We start from the raw sequence: 14,320 nt of genomic DNA on the forward strand, positions 1-14,320 counted from the left end.
CACTCACTTTGTAGACCAGGCTGGCCTCGAACTCAGAAATCCGCCTGCCTCTGCCTCCCGAGTGCTGGGATTAAAGGCGTGCGCCACCACGCCCGGCATATTTTCTCCATTTTCAAAGGGTTATAAGCATAATCAGACCAGTCTTCCAGGATGCTCCAACATTTCTTGTAAAAAATAAAGGCAACACTATTAATAATTCCAACAGAGCTCTGTCAGACATCAGAGAGACAAGAACTCACTCTTAAACAGGGAAAGGAAGCCCGAAGCTACAGTGCTCCTGTTTGTTAGGGCAAGCTGATGGGGAGTTCAGATGTGGGGAAGAGGAAGTCCTCTAGAGAAATCATGTGACAACTACTATGAAGTCCCTGTGCAGTGTAGGGTGACTTTATGTCAACTTGACACAAGCCAGAGTCATTTGGGAAGAGGAACCGCAGTGAGAAAACGCTGCCATCAGACTGGCCTTTGGCAAAGCTTGTAGGGGCATTTTCTCAATTGATGATTGATGTCGGAGGGCTCAGTTCACTGTGGGCGGTGCCACCTCTCTATCCTACTGGAGGTCCTGGGTGCTATAAAAAAGCAGATTGAAGTCAGGCAGTGGTGGCTCATGCCTTTTTAATCCCAGCACTCAAGAGGCAGAGGCAAGCAAATCTCTTGCGTTCGAGGTTAAAAGGGGGAACTGTTGGGAGATGGTTTCATGCAGTGTGTATGAACATGCTGATTATTGTGCCTAGCTAGCTGGTCGCAGTCCCGATGTTGACGCTGTCTTGATATTTGGAGCATCTTCTGTCTCAATGATGTGTACAAATTCTTTTCCATCACCTCTGATTGGTTAATAAAGAGATGAGTCAGCCTATAGCTGGGCAGAAGACAATAGGGCGGGACTTCCTATCCAAATCAGGTGGTCCCAAGCCAAAGGAGCCAAAGGAGAAAGGAGGAAGGGAGAAAAGAACCCTGACGATTCTCCAGGAGAGATCAGCAGGGGAGATATCACGAGGTTATGTATGGAACAGAGTGAACCAAGGCAAGACTCAGAATGCAGGTAAAGGACTACGTGGCCCGGAAGTCGGCAGCCAGAGAGGGTGAGAATATTCAAGCACCTGCCCAGCACAGTGCCCGCAGTTTGTTACTAAGTTTACTAGGTCTCCGTGCCGTTTATGCGGGAGCCAAAATAGGCTAGAGCTGGCATAGAAACGCCCTGTTGTTATTTGGGAACAAAGGGAGATGGTGTAGAAGTCTTCTAGCCCCCAGAATTACATCTATACTCTGTGAGTTTGAGGTCAGCCAGGTCTAAGGCGTGATTTTCCAGGACAGCTAGGAGGAGCCACTGAGCAAGCCAGTAAACCGGGTACCTCTATTGCCTCAGTTCCCTCCTGCAGGTCCCTGGCCCATCTGAGTTCCTGTCCTGATTTTCCTCAGTGATGGATTGAGGTGGAACTGAAATATACCCTTTCCTCTGCATGGTGTTTTATCACAGCAGCAGGAACCACAACTTCAACAGTCTTCTAGTCTGGGGATTTGAGCTTCCTCATCTAGACAGCCATCAGGACTCCTCACTCAGTCAATGTCTACTGGAGACTTGCAAAGTCACCCTGGCAGGGTTGCTAGACTATGTAACTGAGATGTGGAAGCTCACGTTGCCTGGTGTGAGGAGACATGAGGAGAGCCAAGGAACCAAGCTATGAAGACCATGGCTTAGCCCCTCCAGAACCAAATTGCTTTTCATCTCTAGAGGAAGGGCTGACCATGCTGGAGCCCAGACTGGTGGTTCCTTTGGTCAGATTGTCAGTCATTTTCTGAGATAGTCATTTGATAAATGTTTATACAGAATTGTATGAGTATTTTCTGGTTGCTTGTTTAGTTTTGTTTTGGACAGGGTCTCATGTATCCCTGCTTAACATATAACTCACTATGTGGCCCAGGTTGGTCTTAAACTCACAGAAATCCACCTGCCTCTACCTCTTAATCCTGCTGGGATTGAAGGCAAGGCACCACATGCCTGGCACTGATGTGGGTTTTGTCTGTGTAACATTGTTGTGAGTGACTGTCCTCCAAGCCAAACCACGGCCATCTTGAGAAGTTTAGCTGTGCCTATTGTAACATGATTATCTTAATTGGGCTTGACTGTGTACATGCCCACACTAGGGAGAGGGTGAGTGTGGGGTTGTGAGATCCTCAGCTGACTAGCCAGGGTCTCCTTATCTGTTGTATGTAACTCCACCTGAATTGCTGGTGACCTGGAGGGCACACTGTAGTAAACTGGTGGGGGAAGACTAGAGAAGGAGGCTTCATCTATGCTGCTATGGGGGAAACACTCATCTCTACTAGGTGAAGGCTTTTGGGGTGCTAACTGTTTCAGGAGGAGCACCCATACCCCTATAAGGGACCCCTCACCTATGCTCTATAAGGAAGCCCCAATAAAGTCACTGGTTTCCCAGAGTGAATTTAAGCAGAATTGTATCTTTGTTACAGGAACCCAGATAGGAGGGTAGCCATTGCTTCTGTCTCCTCCTGGAGAACAAGCTTAGCAATAAGCATATATTTCACTTGAGCTCCTTCCACCTCAGTCTCCTGACTGTGGACATTACAGGCATGGCCTCCCATGCCCTACTCCGTCCCTTTTCTCCTTCCTTCCTTCCTTCCTTCCTTCCTTCCTTCCTTCCTTCCTTCCTTCCTTCCTTCCTGATACTGTCTTTCATCTAGAGTTCATGAATTTGCCTCGACTGGCTGGATAACTAGTCCCACTAATCTTGTTTCTAACTCTCCAGCACTGGGATTAGAGGTATGGACTGACTTGCTCAGTGTGTGTGTGTGTGTGTGTGTGTGTGTGTGTGTGTGTGTGTGTTGTGTGTCAGGTGCTGGGGATCACAGGTCTTTGTGTCTTCTTAGCAAGCACTTTACAAACTAAGCTGTCTCCCAGCCCCCCCACCCGCCCATTACCTTTCCTGACAAGCAGAGGTTAACTTGAACAAAGTGAAGTATGCCCCAGCAACCAGAGCCTGATTTACATAGGGGCTCCAAGGCATAGGCGGGAAGAAGGACATCAAGAGAGAGGCAGGGAAAGGGTAAGGGACATGATGGTGCTATGACATGGACACACGGCAGTTAAACTTGCTCAGTCTGAGGACTATGCTGTCACTAAACAAACTGTATCTTAAGACATTCCTGGAGACACAAGCTAGGGGAGAAAATGGGAGGCGTTCCTTACTAACTCCTGCTCTGATGTCAATCAAAAGTTCATCCTGAGAAAGTGTTCCATCAGTCTTACACTATCCAGTTGGATATATGCCTTTATACTTGTGTGTGTGAGGGTGGTCTAAAGTTGACTCTGTAATTGAACATGGATGTCTTTTGTTAATATGTAGTGTGAGAATTGCTTTCCTTACCCCCAGTCCCAGGTTCAATCTCATTTCAGCCAGGCCATCGGTGAGGGGTTAGGGTAAATGCAGGCCCATGGCTTCTTCAGGGCAGGTAGCTTAAACTCTGATTGTATCTGCACTTCCTCAGGGCCCCACTGAAGCCCTCACATAGAGCTCGGTCATTCTGAGTGGTTGAGCAATCCAGGAACTACTTGATCAGGCCCCATCTGTAGTGAGTGAGTGGCAGGACCTCAGGGGCCTGCTGGAAGACAGGTGGTGTGAAAGAAAGAAAACTAAATTCAAGGCAGAAGATTTATTTAAGGCCTAGTCAGAAGGTTTACAGACTTCATCCCAGTAACCAACTAGCCCAGAAAGGCTAGCAAGGACAATCTCTGGACAAGCTCAGATGAGTAATGGACCACCTGGCCTGGTCTCCTTCTGATAAAGTTTGAGTTTAACCAGATGCTCTGCCAACAAAGATAAACACCCTCCCTTTAGAGTTACTGTCACATACTGCTTGCTGATGTTTAAACTGTCCAAATGTGTGTAACTGCACCAATTTCCCCTATTTCCCCCTCCCACTCCTTTCCTATATAAACCCCTAACTTTTGAGCCTTAGGGTCGACTTCTCTGTCTCCCGCACGAGATACGTGTAGGCCCTGAGCTCTGTCATTAAACTGCCTCGTGTGTTTGCATCAAGACGGTCTCTCGTGATTCCTAGGGTGTGCGCCGTCTCCGGACTTGAGTGGGGGTTTCCCCACTAGGGTCTTTCATTTGGAGGTCCCACCGAGATTTGTGTGACACCCAGGAACCCCGAAGACCCCTTGGAAGTACGTTTGTGTGAGTCTTATATGTTGTCTGTTGTCTGAGTGCGGTGCCGCTGAGTTTGTGTTTGGTTCGGTTTTCTGGCAGCTGCTACTGTGGGCCGTAAGGTGCCAGTGGCTGCAGAAGGAGATGTCCTAGGGCCGCAGGCTGCAACCCTGGAAGATGTTCCAAGGGTGGAAGGGGGTGGGTGTGGAATCCCACCCCATCAGGAAAGTCAGGAGGGCCTGGCTGTTGTCCTTCAGAATGAAGGAGACAGAGTGCTCCTTCTACCGGGAAGGGAGTGGACGTGGAATCCCACCCCTTCAGAGGTCACTTTGGCTGGCTGTTTAAGTCCAGATGCAAACGTGTGTGTTTAGACGTGCCAGTGTCTGTTGTTTTTGTTTTGTTCTTATTTTTTCTGTTCTTTGTCATGGGACAGACTGTGACGACCCCTTTGTCTTTGACTGAAGACCATTGGATGGACGTTAGGGCAAGAGGACAAAATTTGTCAGTGACGGTTAAAAAGAAACCCTGGCAGACTTTCTGTACCTCAGAATGGCCTGCTTTTGGGGTAGGCTGGCCGCCCGAGGGAACTTTCGATTTACCCACCATTAGGGCCATGACGGACGTTGTGTTTCAGGAAGGACCGGAAGCACACCCAGACCAACAGCTGTACATCACGGTGTGGGAGGATTTGGCAAGATTCCTTCCCCAGTGGGTCCGGCCATTCCTCCCACCCTGTCGTCCTGGCTCCAGGATACTGGCTGTCTGAGAGAGTGCTGTGAATGAGACGCAGAAGCCACAGCCTAAAGAAGATGGTGAGTGCTGCACTCCATCGGCGCCCACCCCTAAGATCTACCCTGAGATAGAAGAACCCCTGAATGGTCTACTCCCCTGCCCCCATCCTACCCTCGAACTCCCTAACCTGCTTCTCAACCCTCGCCCCCCCCACGGCCTCTCTTCCGGGGGGAGGAGGCCCCTCAGCAGGAATGAGGAGCTGGCGGGGAGCCACCCCTGAAGGACCAGCCCACTCCATTGTGGCGCTTCCCCTCAGGGTGGTTGGGCCACCCCCAGCTGACCAGAATGATTTACAGCTTTTACAGTATTGGCCTTTTTCTTCCTCTGATTTTTATAATTGGAAAATTAATCACCCTCCTTTTTCAGAAAACCCTGCAGGGCTCACAGGCTTGATAGAGTCCTTGATGTACTCTCATCAGCCTACTTGGGATGACTGCCAACAGCTTTTACAGACATTGTTCACCACCAAGGAGAGAGAGAGGATCCTCCAAGAAGCTCAGAAGAATGTTGGGATGTTGCCAGACACCCTGCCCAGACCTCAGCCGAAATAGACGAAGGATTCCCCTTGACCCATCCTCAGTGGGATTATAACACTGCACAAGGTAGGGAACAGCTGGCTGTCCAATTACCGGTGGGCTCTAGTGGCAGGCCTCAGAGGGGCCGCACGAAGGCCCACCAATTTGGCTAAGGTAAGAGAGGTTATGCAGGGAACGACAGAGCGTTCCTCAGTCTTTCTGGAGAAACTCGTGGAGGCTTACAGAAGGTACACCTCTTTTGACCCTATGTCTGAAGGGCAGCGAGCCTCCGTGATTATGACTTTTATTGGGCAATCATCCCCCGATATCAGAAAGAAATTGCAGTGGATTGAAGGATTACAGGACTATACTATAAGAGATGTGGTTAAAGAGGCTGAGAAAGTGTATCATAAGAGAGAGACAGAGGATGAGAAACAAGAAAGAGAGAAGAGAAGAAGAGGACAGGAGAGACAGGAAACAGGAACAAACTCTGAGTCGAATACTGGACACCTTGGTAGGTAGAGATAGAAGAGGTAGGAATAGGCAGTCAGGGGACCTGGGAGATGAGAAACGGCAGGGGCCAAGGAGATCCAGAAGAGATAGACCGTCCCTGGAAAAAGATCAATGTGCATACTGCAAAGACAAAGGTCACTGGGCTCGTGAATGCCCCCAAAAGAAACAGGAAGCAAAAGTACTGTCCCTTGGAGATGATGAAGACTAGGGGAGGGGGCTCAGCACCCCCTCCCAGAGCCTAGGGTAACGTTAAAAGTGGAAGGGACCCCTATAAGTTTCTTGGTTGTTATGGGTGCAGAATATTCAGTGCTAAAAACACCTCTGGGTAAGATAAAAAACAAGAAGACGCTAGTGATTGGGGCCACAGGGCAGAAGTCATACCCTTGGACCACTTCCCAGACAGTGGACCTAGGAAAAAGCCAAGTAACTCACTCATTCTTGGTTATTCCAGAGTGCCCTATGGCACTTACTGGGAAGAGACTTATTAACCAAATTAAAGGCACGAATAACTTTTGCCCCCTCCAGACCAGAATTATCCTGGGGGGCTGAGACACCTCAGACCTTAGTGTTGTCTTTACAACTAGGGGAAGATTATCAGATTTACAAGAATAAAATGGAACCCCCTGAGGGAATACAGGACTGGCTTACTCGATTTCCTCAAGCCTGGGTTGAAATGGGGGAAATGGGAATGGCAAGACAAGCTCCCCCGGTGGTGATCGAGCTTAAGTCTGGAGCCACTCCCATTGGGGTCCAACAGTACCCCATGAGCAAGGAAGCTCAGGAGGGTATACACCCCCATATCACCAGACTGCTCCAACAAGGGATCCTAGTCCCCTGCAAGTCTCCTTGGAATACCCCCCCCCCCACTCCCAGTAAAGAAACCAGGGATGAACGACTACCATCCTGTACAGAGAGGTAAACAAAAGAGTTCAGGATATCCACCCCACAGTGCCCAATCCTTACAACCTGCTCAGCATGTTGCCACCCAAATGAACCTGGTATACGGTCTTAGATCTCAAAGATGCTTTCTTTTGCCTGAGACTACACCCTAACAGCCAGCCCTTGTTTGCTTTTGAATGGTGAGACCCAGAGAATGGAAGGATCAGGCAGCTCACATGGACGAGACTGCCACAGGGGTTCAAGAATTCCCCCACCTTGTTTGATGAAGCTCTACATCGAGATCTCGCCTCTTTCCGGGCCAACAATCCCCAGGTGACTATTTTGCAATATGTAGATGACCTTCTGGTGGCTGCAGAAACACGCAGAGTGTGAACTTGGGACTCAGAGAATCCTGGCTGAGTTAGGTGAGTTGGGGTATCGGGCTTCGGCTAAAAAGGCAGTTATGCCGGACTGAGGTGACTTACCTGGCATACAGCCTGAAGAATGGACAACAATGGCTCACCGAAGCTAGGAAGTGGACAGTGACACAGATCCTGACCCCAACCACCCCTTGCCAGGTAAGAGAATTCCTGGGGACTGCGGGATTCTGTAGACTCTGGATCCCAGGGTTCGCTACTTTCAGCCCCATTATACCCCCTAACAAAAGAGAAGGGAGAGTTAATTTGGACTAAGGAACATCAATTGGCTTTTGAGACTCTCAAAAAGGCACTGCTACAGGCCCCTGCCTTAGCACTGCCTGACTTAAACAAGCCTTTCACCCTATAAGTCGATGAGAAAAATGGAGTAGCCTGAGGGGTCCTCACTCAAACCCTAGGACTGTGGAAGTGTCCAGTAGCCTATCTGTCAAAGAAACTGGACTCCGTGGCTAGCCAATGGCCCTCCTATTTGTGGGCAATAGCAGCCACAGCTGTGTTGGTGAAAGATGCTGATAAACTGACTATGGGCCAAAACGTGACAGTGGTGGCCCCACATGCCCTCAAGAGTATTATTCGACAGCCACCAGACCTCTGGATGACCAACGCCCGTATGACTCACTACCAGAGCCTGTTGTTGACTGAATGGGTAACCTTTGCTCCACTCATCATTCTCAACCCCACTACCTTACTGCCTGAAGCTAACGAAACCCCGATTCACCAATGTGAAGAGATACTGGCAGAAGAAACTGGGACTCGGCCAGACTTAACTTACCGACCATGGCCTGGGGTGCTGGTTCACCGATGGAAGCAGCTTCATAGTAGAAGGTAAGCACAAAGCCAGGGCAGCGGTAGTGGATGGGAAGTCAGTTATCTGGGCCAGCAGTCTGCCTGAAGGAACGTCCTCCCAAAGAGCCCTAACTCAGGCTTTAAGGCTAGCAGAGGGAAAGGCTATCAACATTTATACTGACAGCCAATATGCCCTTGCAACGGCCCATGTTCATGGGGCAATCTACAGACAGCATGGACTGTTGACATCCTCTGGGAAAGACATCAAAAATAAAGAGGAAATTCTTAGCTTGTTAGAAGCTGTTCACTTGCCCCGTAAGGTGGCGATCATCCATTGCCCAGGACATCAAAAGGGAACTGGACCAATAGAAAAAAGAAATCGGATGGCAGACCAGGTGGCTAAAGAGGTGGCACAGGGGCCAATGACTTTGGTAATTAAAATCACACCCCAGCTAGTTGAGGAGATCATGGGGAAAAAAAGATCCTCACAGAAGAAGAGGGGCTAAAATACTTGACTAATATACACCACCTCACTCACCTGGGACCCCAAAAGATGACAGAGCTAGTCAATAGATCCCCTTACCATATCCCTAGACTACAAAAGGCAGTAGAAGACCTAGTGAAGAACTGTCGAGCATGTGTCCTCACCAATGCCGGGTCCAACAAGTACCACAGCAGAAGACACGAGGAGATAGGCCTGGGACTTACGGGGAGGTCGACTTTACTGAGGTCAAGCCAACCTGTTATGGAAATAAGTACCTTCTAGCTTTTGTAGATACCTTTTCAGGGTGGACTGAAGCATTCCCCACCAAGAGGGAAACGGCTAATGTGGTGGCCAAGAAGATACTTGAAGAAATCTTTCCCCGTGTCGGGGTACCAAAGGTACTTGGGTCAGACAACCGGCCTGCCTTCGTCTCCCAGGTAAGCCAGGGATTGGCCAGACAGCTGGGGATGAATTGGAAGTTACATTGTGCTTACAGACCCTAGAGTTCAGGACAGGTAGAAAGAATGAATAGAACTCTAAAAGAAACCTTGACTAAATTGACCTTAGAGACAAGTGGGAATGATTGGACAGCCCTTCTCCCTTATGCCCTATTCCGGGTCCGGAACACCCCGGAGCCTCAGGTCTAACACCTTTCGAACTAATGTTTGGTGTGCCCCCGCCCATCTATGAGACTGTAGAAAATAGAACTTGTCCTGATGTTTTCTCCATTCCCTCATCTCACCTTCTAGCCCGGCTAAAGGCCCTCAAAACCATGAAGAAAGAAATCTGGGAGCAGTTGAAAGAGAGCTACGTCACTGGTGACTTGCAGGTGCCACATCAGTTTGAAGTGGGAGACACTGTCCTAGTGAGAAGGCATCAAGCAGGGAACCTCGAGCCATGGTGGAAGGGATCCTACCTGGTGCTATTGACTACACCCACCACAGTTAAGGTAGAAGGAATCCCCACTTGGGTTCATGCTTCACATGTTAAGAAGGCTCCCCCGAGACTGATGGAGATTAGTAGACCCTGGAAAAGACTAATAATCCTCTTAAGTTGCGCCTACGTCGCAGCTCAGAACCAAGACCCCAACCCTCATACCCCAATTCAGCAAACTTGGGAAGTACTCCATGAGGAGGGGGACATTATATGGTTGATCACCACAATACAACCCCGGTGGACTTGATGGCCTGACCTCACATATGATATTTGCAAGTTGGCAGCAGGGTCACTTCCCTTGGACCTCCCTGACCATACTGACCTTCATCAACCACCACGTGAAAAACAGTGCATCCCGAGCAGGGTAGGAAGCACGTTTGGTTGCTCGGGGCAATTCTACCGAGCCAATCTCCGGTCTGCAGGATTTTATGTTTTCCCTGGCCAAGGCCAACTGCGAAAGCTTTGGCATTAGTGTGGAGGGACACCAGACTTTTACTGTGCTGCATGGGGTTGTGAGACCACAGGTGAAGCTTATTGGAATCCTACCTCCACCTGGGACTTGATCACAGTAAAAAGGGGCAGGAGCTATAACCGGCCAAACCAAGGTGAGAGAGATAGTTCTGAATACCTTGAGAGCGGGTGTTCCTGGATAGTCTCTCCTAATGGACCTTGTAAAGGTGACGATTGCAATCCCACACGTATAAAATTTACTGACCAGGGGAAACGAGGGCGCCAGAGCTGGCTGAAGGGAAACAATTGGGGTTTACAAGTGCATGCAGCAGCAGGAAAAGACCCTGGATTAATCTTTAAAATCAAATTAACTGTGGAGAGTCCATCCCCAGTGCCCATAGGACCTAACAAGGTCCTTCCGGAACAGGGCCTCCCTGCCAAACCCAAACCCCTGGCTCCGATAATTGAGGAACCCGCCAAGGTCATCACCCCCACCCCCCCCGCAGATTCCCTGACCACAATCCTCCCAGATCCCTCGATGGGACAGAGACTGTTCAACCTGATTAGGGGAGCCTTTATGCCCTTAACAGCTCAGATCCGGACACCACTACTGGTTATGCCTATCCTCAGGCCCTCCCTACTATGAAGGGGTTGCTTTTAATGGAGATTTTAATAAAACCAGTAGTCATGCCTCCTGCTCATGGGGAACAGGAAAGAAATTAGCCCTGACTGAAGTGTCAGGAAGGAGCCCTGGTCTCTGCATAGGGACACCTCCTCCTTCCCACCAACACCTATGTGGTCGGACTCATTCTGTATCCAGGACAAATACCAGCTATTACCTTGTGCCATATCCAGTCAGTTGGTGGGCCTGTAACACCAGGCTCACCCCAGGTGTATCAACTAGTGTCTTTGACCCCATTTCTGTGTTATGGTTCAGCTTCTACCTCGCGTGTATCATTATCCTGCTTCCCGCCTGGAAGATGAATATATCAGTAAGAGGTTGAAAAGAGATCCAGTTTCCATTACCCTAGCTATGTTGATGGGGGTCGGTCTTACAGCAGGAGTAGGAATGGGTGTAGCAGCCTTGATTGAGGGTAGACAAGGAATTCAGTCCTTAAGAGAAGCTATAAATGAAGATTTAAGCATGCTAGAAAAATCTGTGGATGCATTAGAGAAATCCTTGACCTCCCTGTCAGAAGTAGTATTACAAAACAGAAGAGGTTTAGATTTATTGTTTTTAAGGGAAGGTGGACGATGCGCAGCCTTAAAAGAAGAATGCTGCTTCTACGCAGACCATACGGGAGTAGTCAGAGATTCTATGCAGAAATTAAGGGAAAGACTGGAAAGGAGAAACAGGGATTGAGAAGCTCAACAGGGATGGTTTGAGTCGTGGTACTCTAAATCTCCGTGGATGATCACTTTACTTTCCGCTTTAGCTGGACCAATTCTTACTATATGTTTGGTTTTGATCTTCGGCCCCTGCTTAATAAATAAGGGAATTGCTTCTGTTAAGAGTAGAGTGAATGCAGTGTAGCTTATGGTGCTCCAACATCAATATCAACCTATAGTGAAGATAGTAGGAGAATATGATTCCTACCCCCCATATGAAGATACAGACCTTTAAAATTATTTTTTTAAAGATTTATTTATTATATGTAAGTACACTGTAGCTGTCCTCAGACACTCCAGAAGAGGGCGCCAGATCTCCTTACAGATGGTTGTGAGCCACCATGTGGTTGCTGGGATTTGAACTCTGGACCTTCAGAAGAGCATTCGGGTGCTCTTACCTACTGAGCCATCTCACCAGCCCCTAAAATTATTTTTTTTGTTTTTGTTTTTTGTTTTTTATTTTTTGGTTTTTGTTTTTTGTTTTTCGAGACAGGGTTTCTCTGTGTAGCCTTGGCTGTCCTGGAACTCACTCTGTAGACCAGGCTGGCCTCGAACTCAGAAATCCTCCTGCCTCTGCCTCCCAAGTGCTGGGATTAAAGGCATGTGCCACTATGCCTGGCTTTTTAAAATTCTAAGATTAGAATTATTTAGTAGAAGAAGAGGGGAATAAAAGAAAGAAAACTAAATTCAAGGCCCTAGTCAGAAGATTTATTCAAGGCCTAGTCAGAAGGTTTACAGACTTAAAGCTATAAAGATAAGAGAGTCGGGCTGACACAAAGGCTGTAAAGTCATCCCAGGAACCAACTAGCCATTAAGATAAGAAAGGCACGCAAGGACAATCTCTGGACAAGCTCAGATGAGTAATGGACCACCTGGCCTGGTCTCCTTCTGATAAAGTTTGAGTTTAACCAGATGCTCTGCCAACAAAGATAAACATCCTCCCTTTAGAGTTACTGTCACATACTGCTTGCTGATGTTTAAACTGCCCAATTGTGTGTAACTGTGCCAATTTCCCCTATTTCCCCCTCCCACTCCTTTCCTATATAAACCCCTAACTTTTGAGCCTTAGCATCGACTCCTCTGTCTCTCATGTGAGATACGTGTAGGCCCGGAGCACTGTCATTAAACTGCCTCGTGTGTTTCCATCAAGATGGTATCTCGTGATTCCTTGGGTGTGTGCTGTCTCTGGACTTGAGTGGGGGGGGGGGGTCTCCCCACTAGGGTCTTTCAGGTGCAGGCTCTGAGCTTCCCCTACTGAAGGCACTGGTCAGGGCGCTACCCATGCTATGCCCTACTGCTGAGTCCATGCCTTTGCTTGTGGTCAATGGATGCCATCTGACTTATAAGGCCTAGCTGGCCCCAAGTAGGAGGAGCCGGGGCAGCCACTTAAGGTGATGGGTGTGCCAAGAGGGTGGGCTGTGCAGCTGGTCAGCCTGGCAGTCCAAATATGGCTTCCCTGAGATGTGATGGCGGTGGGACCAAGGAGGAGCAGAGTAAGAAGTGTGGACTGTAGCCGCTGCTCAGTGCAGAGGACTCGTGTTTATACTTTTGTTTTGTTTTGTTTTGTTTTGTTTTGTTTTGTTTTGTTTTTCAAGACAGGGAGATGGCGCCGTGTGTGAAGTGCCTGCTGGGAAAGGCTGAGGTTGATCCCAGAGTCCACAGAACAGTGGAAGAGTGACCTGATTCCATAAAGTTGTTCTCTGACCTCTACAAGCATGCTTTGACATGCATGCAACCCCTCACATACCACACACACACACACATGCACAAACACAATAATAATTAATACATTATTTAGATTTATAGGAGTCTGAAAACAGCCTCCATAAAAACAAAAAGAAGCAACAAAGCTCTTTTTGAGTGGGAGCTAGGGACTTACTGGATTGAATCCACAGTGATTAACAGGAAGTCATGCTCTCGGCTTGTTTTGTTAGTGGAACCTTGGTGAGAGCGTCCCTGGGCAGAGTGTGTGAGATTTCTCTTTGCTGTGAGACAGTTTACTGGCTCCATTGTTCTGGTGGCCTGTGATGAGATAGAACATGGTGCAGCAAGGGTGGGTGGCAGAGCAGAGTGGCTTCTACGGTGACAGCCAGGAACAGGAAGGAAGAGGGACAAGGAGAGGAAAGGAGAACCCACACAAGTGGCCAAGCAAAAGGTTCGTCCTTCCAAGCAATTTCCCCAGCAACTTCCTTCCCCCAGTTAGGCTCTGCCTCCCCAAAGAGCCTTCCTACTATGAACCTACCAAAGCATTAACCCCCTGCTTAGGTTGCTGTGCCAAGGAAATGTGAGTGACACCCCTCCCCCCTCCCCAGACCAGAAAGGAGCCTATCCAGTGCAGTCACAGTAGGGCCTTTTTATTTTATTTGAGCTAGCTCGGGTCTCTCAGCGATCTGTCGTCACGAAGGACAGTTTTAGTGATGGGGATCTCCGAATGTCTATGGGGCAAAACATTATAGTAAGCAGCAAGCGGGGGTTTAGTATGCAAGCATCTAATTGGGAAGTTACTATGGCCTTTAACAAAATTGGCTGATGCTGAGAGTCAGATCATAAACTTAACTTCTGCTCCCCTCTGTTAGGCAGGGGGTGGGCTTGTGACCTGGGGTGCAGGTTTGTTGGGGGAATAACCTGGAGACGATGGTCTGGTTGAAGGTTCGCCTAGAGACTGGAGCTAGGCTCAGGTTTTTGTTGGGGGGTAACTTGGAAACTAATGCTAGGTACTGGCTTGTTAGTTTACCTGAGTTCAAACTTTTGTTAGTGTCATGGTTTGTATATGCTTGGCCCAGGGAGTGGCACTATTTGGAGGTGTGGCCTTGTTGGAGGTGGGTCACTGTGGATATGAGCTTTAAAACCCTCACCCTAGCTGCCTGGAACTCAGTCTTCCACTAGCAGCCTTCAGATGAAGATGTAGAACTCTCAGCTCTGCCTGCACCATGCCTGCCTGGATGCTGTCATGCTCCTGCCTTGATAATGGAC

General features: G+C 48.7%; 1 pseudogene; it reads left to right on the forward strand.

Annotated features, from left to right (window-relative positions):
• Positions 1–6,674: 6,674 nt before the first annotated feature.
• LOC115029710 lies at positions 6,675–9,703 on the forward strand (annotated as a pseudogene).
• The last annotated feature ends 4,617 nt before the right edge of the window (positions 9,704–14,320 follow it).

Source organism: Mus caroli, chromosome 17 (genome assembly GCF_900094665.2).
Source record: "Mus caroli chromosome 17, CAROLI_EIJ_v1.1, whole genome shotgun sequence".
NCBI classification, from domain to species: domain Eukaryota; kingdom Metazoa; phylum Chordata; class Mammalia; order Rodentia; family Muridae; genus Mus; species Mus caroli.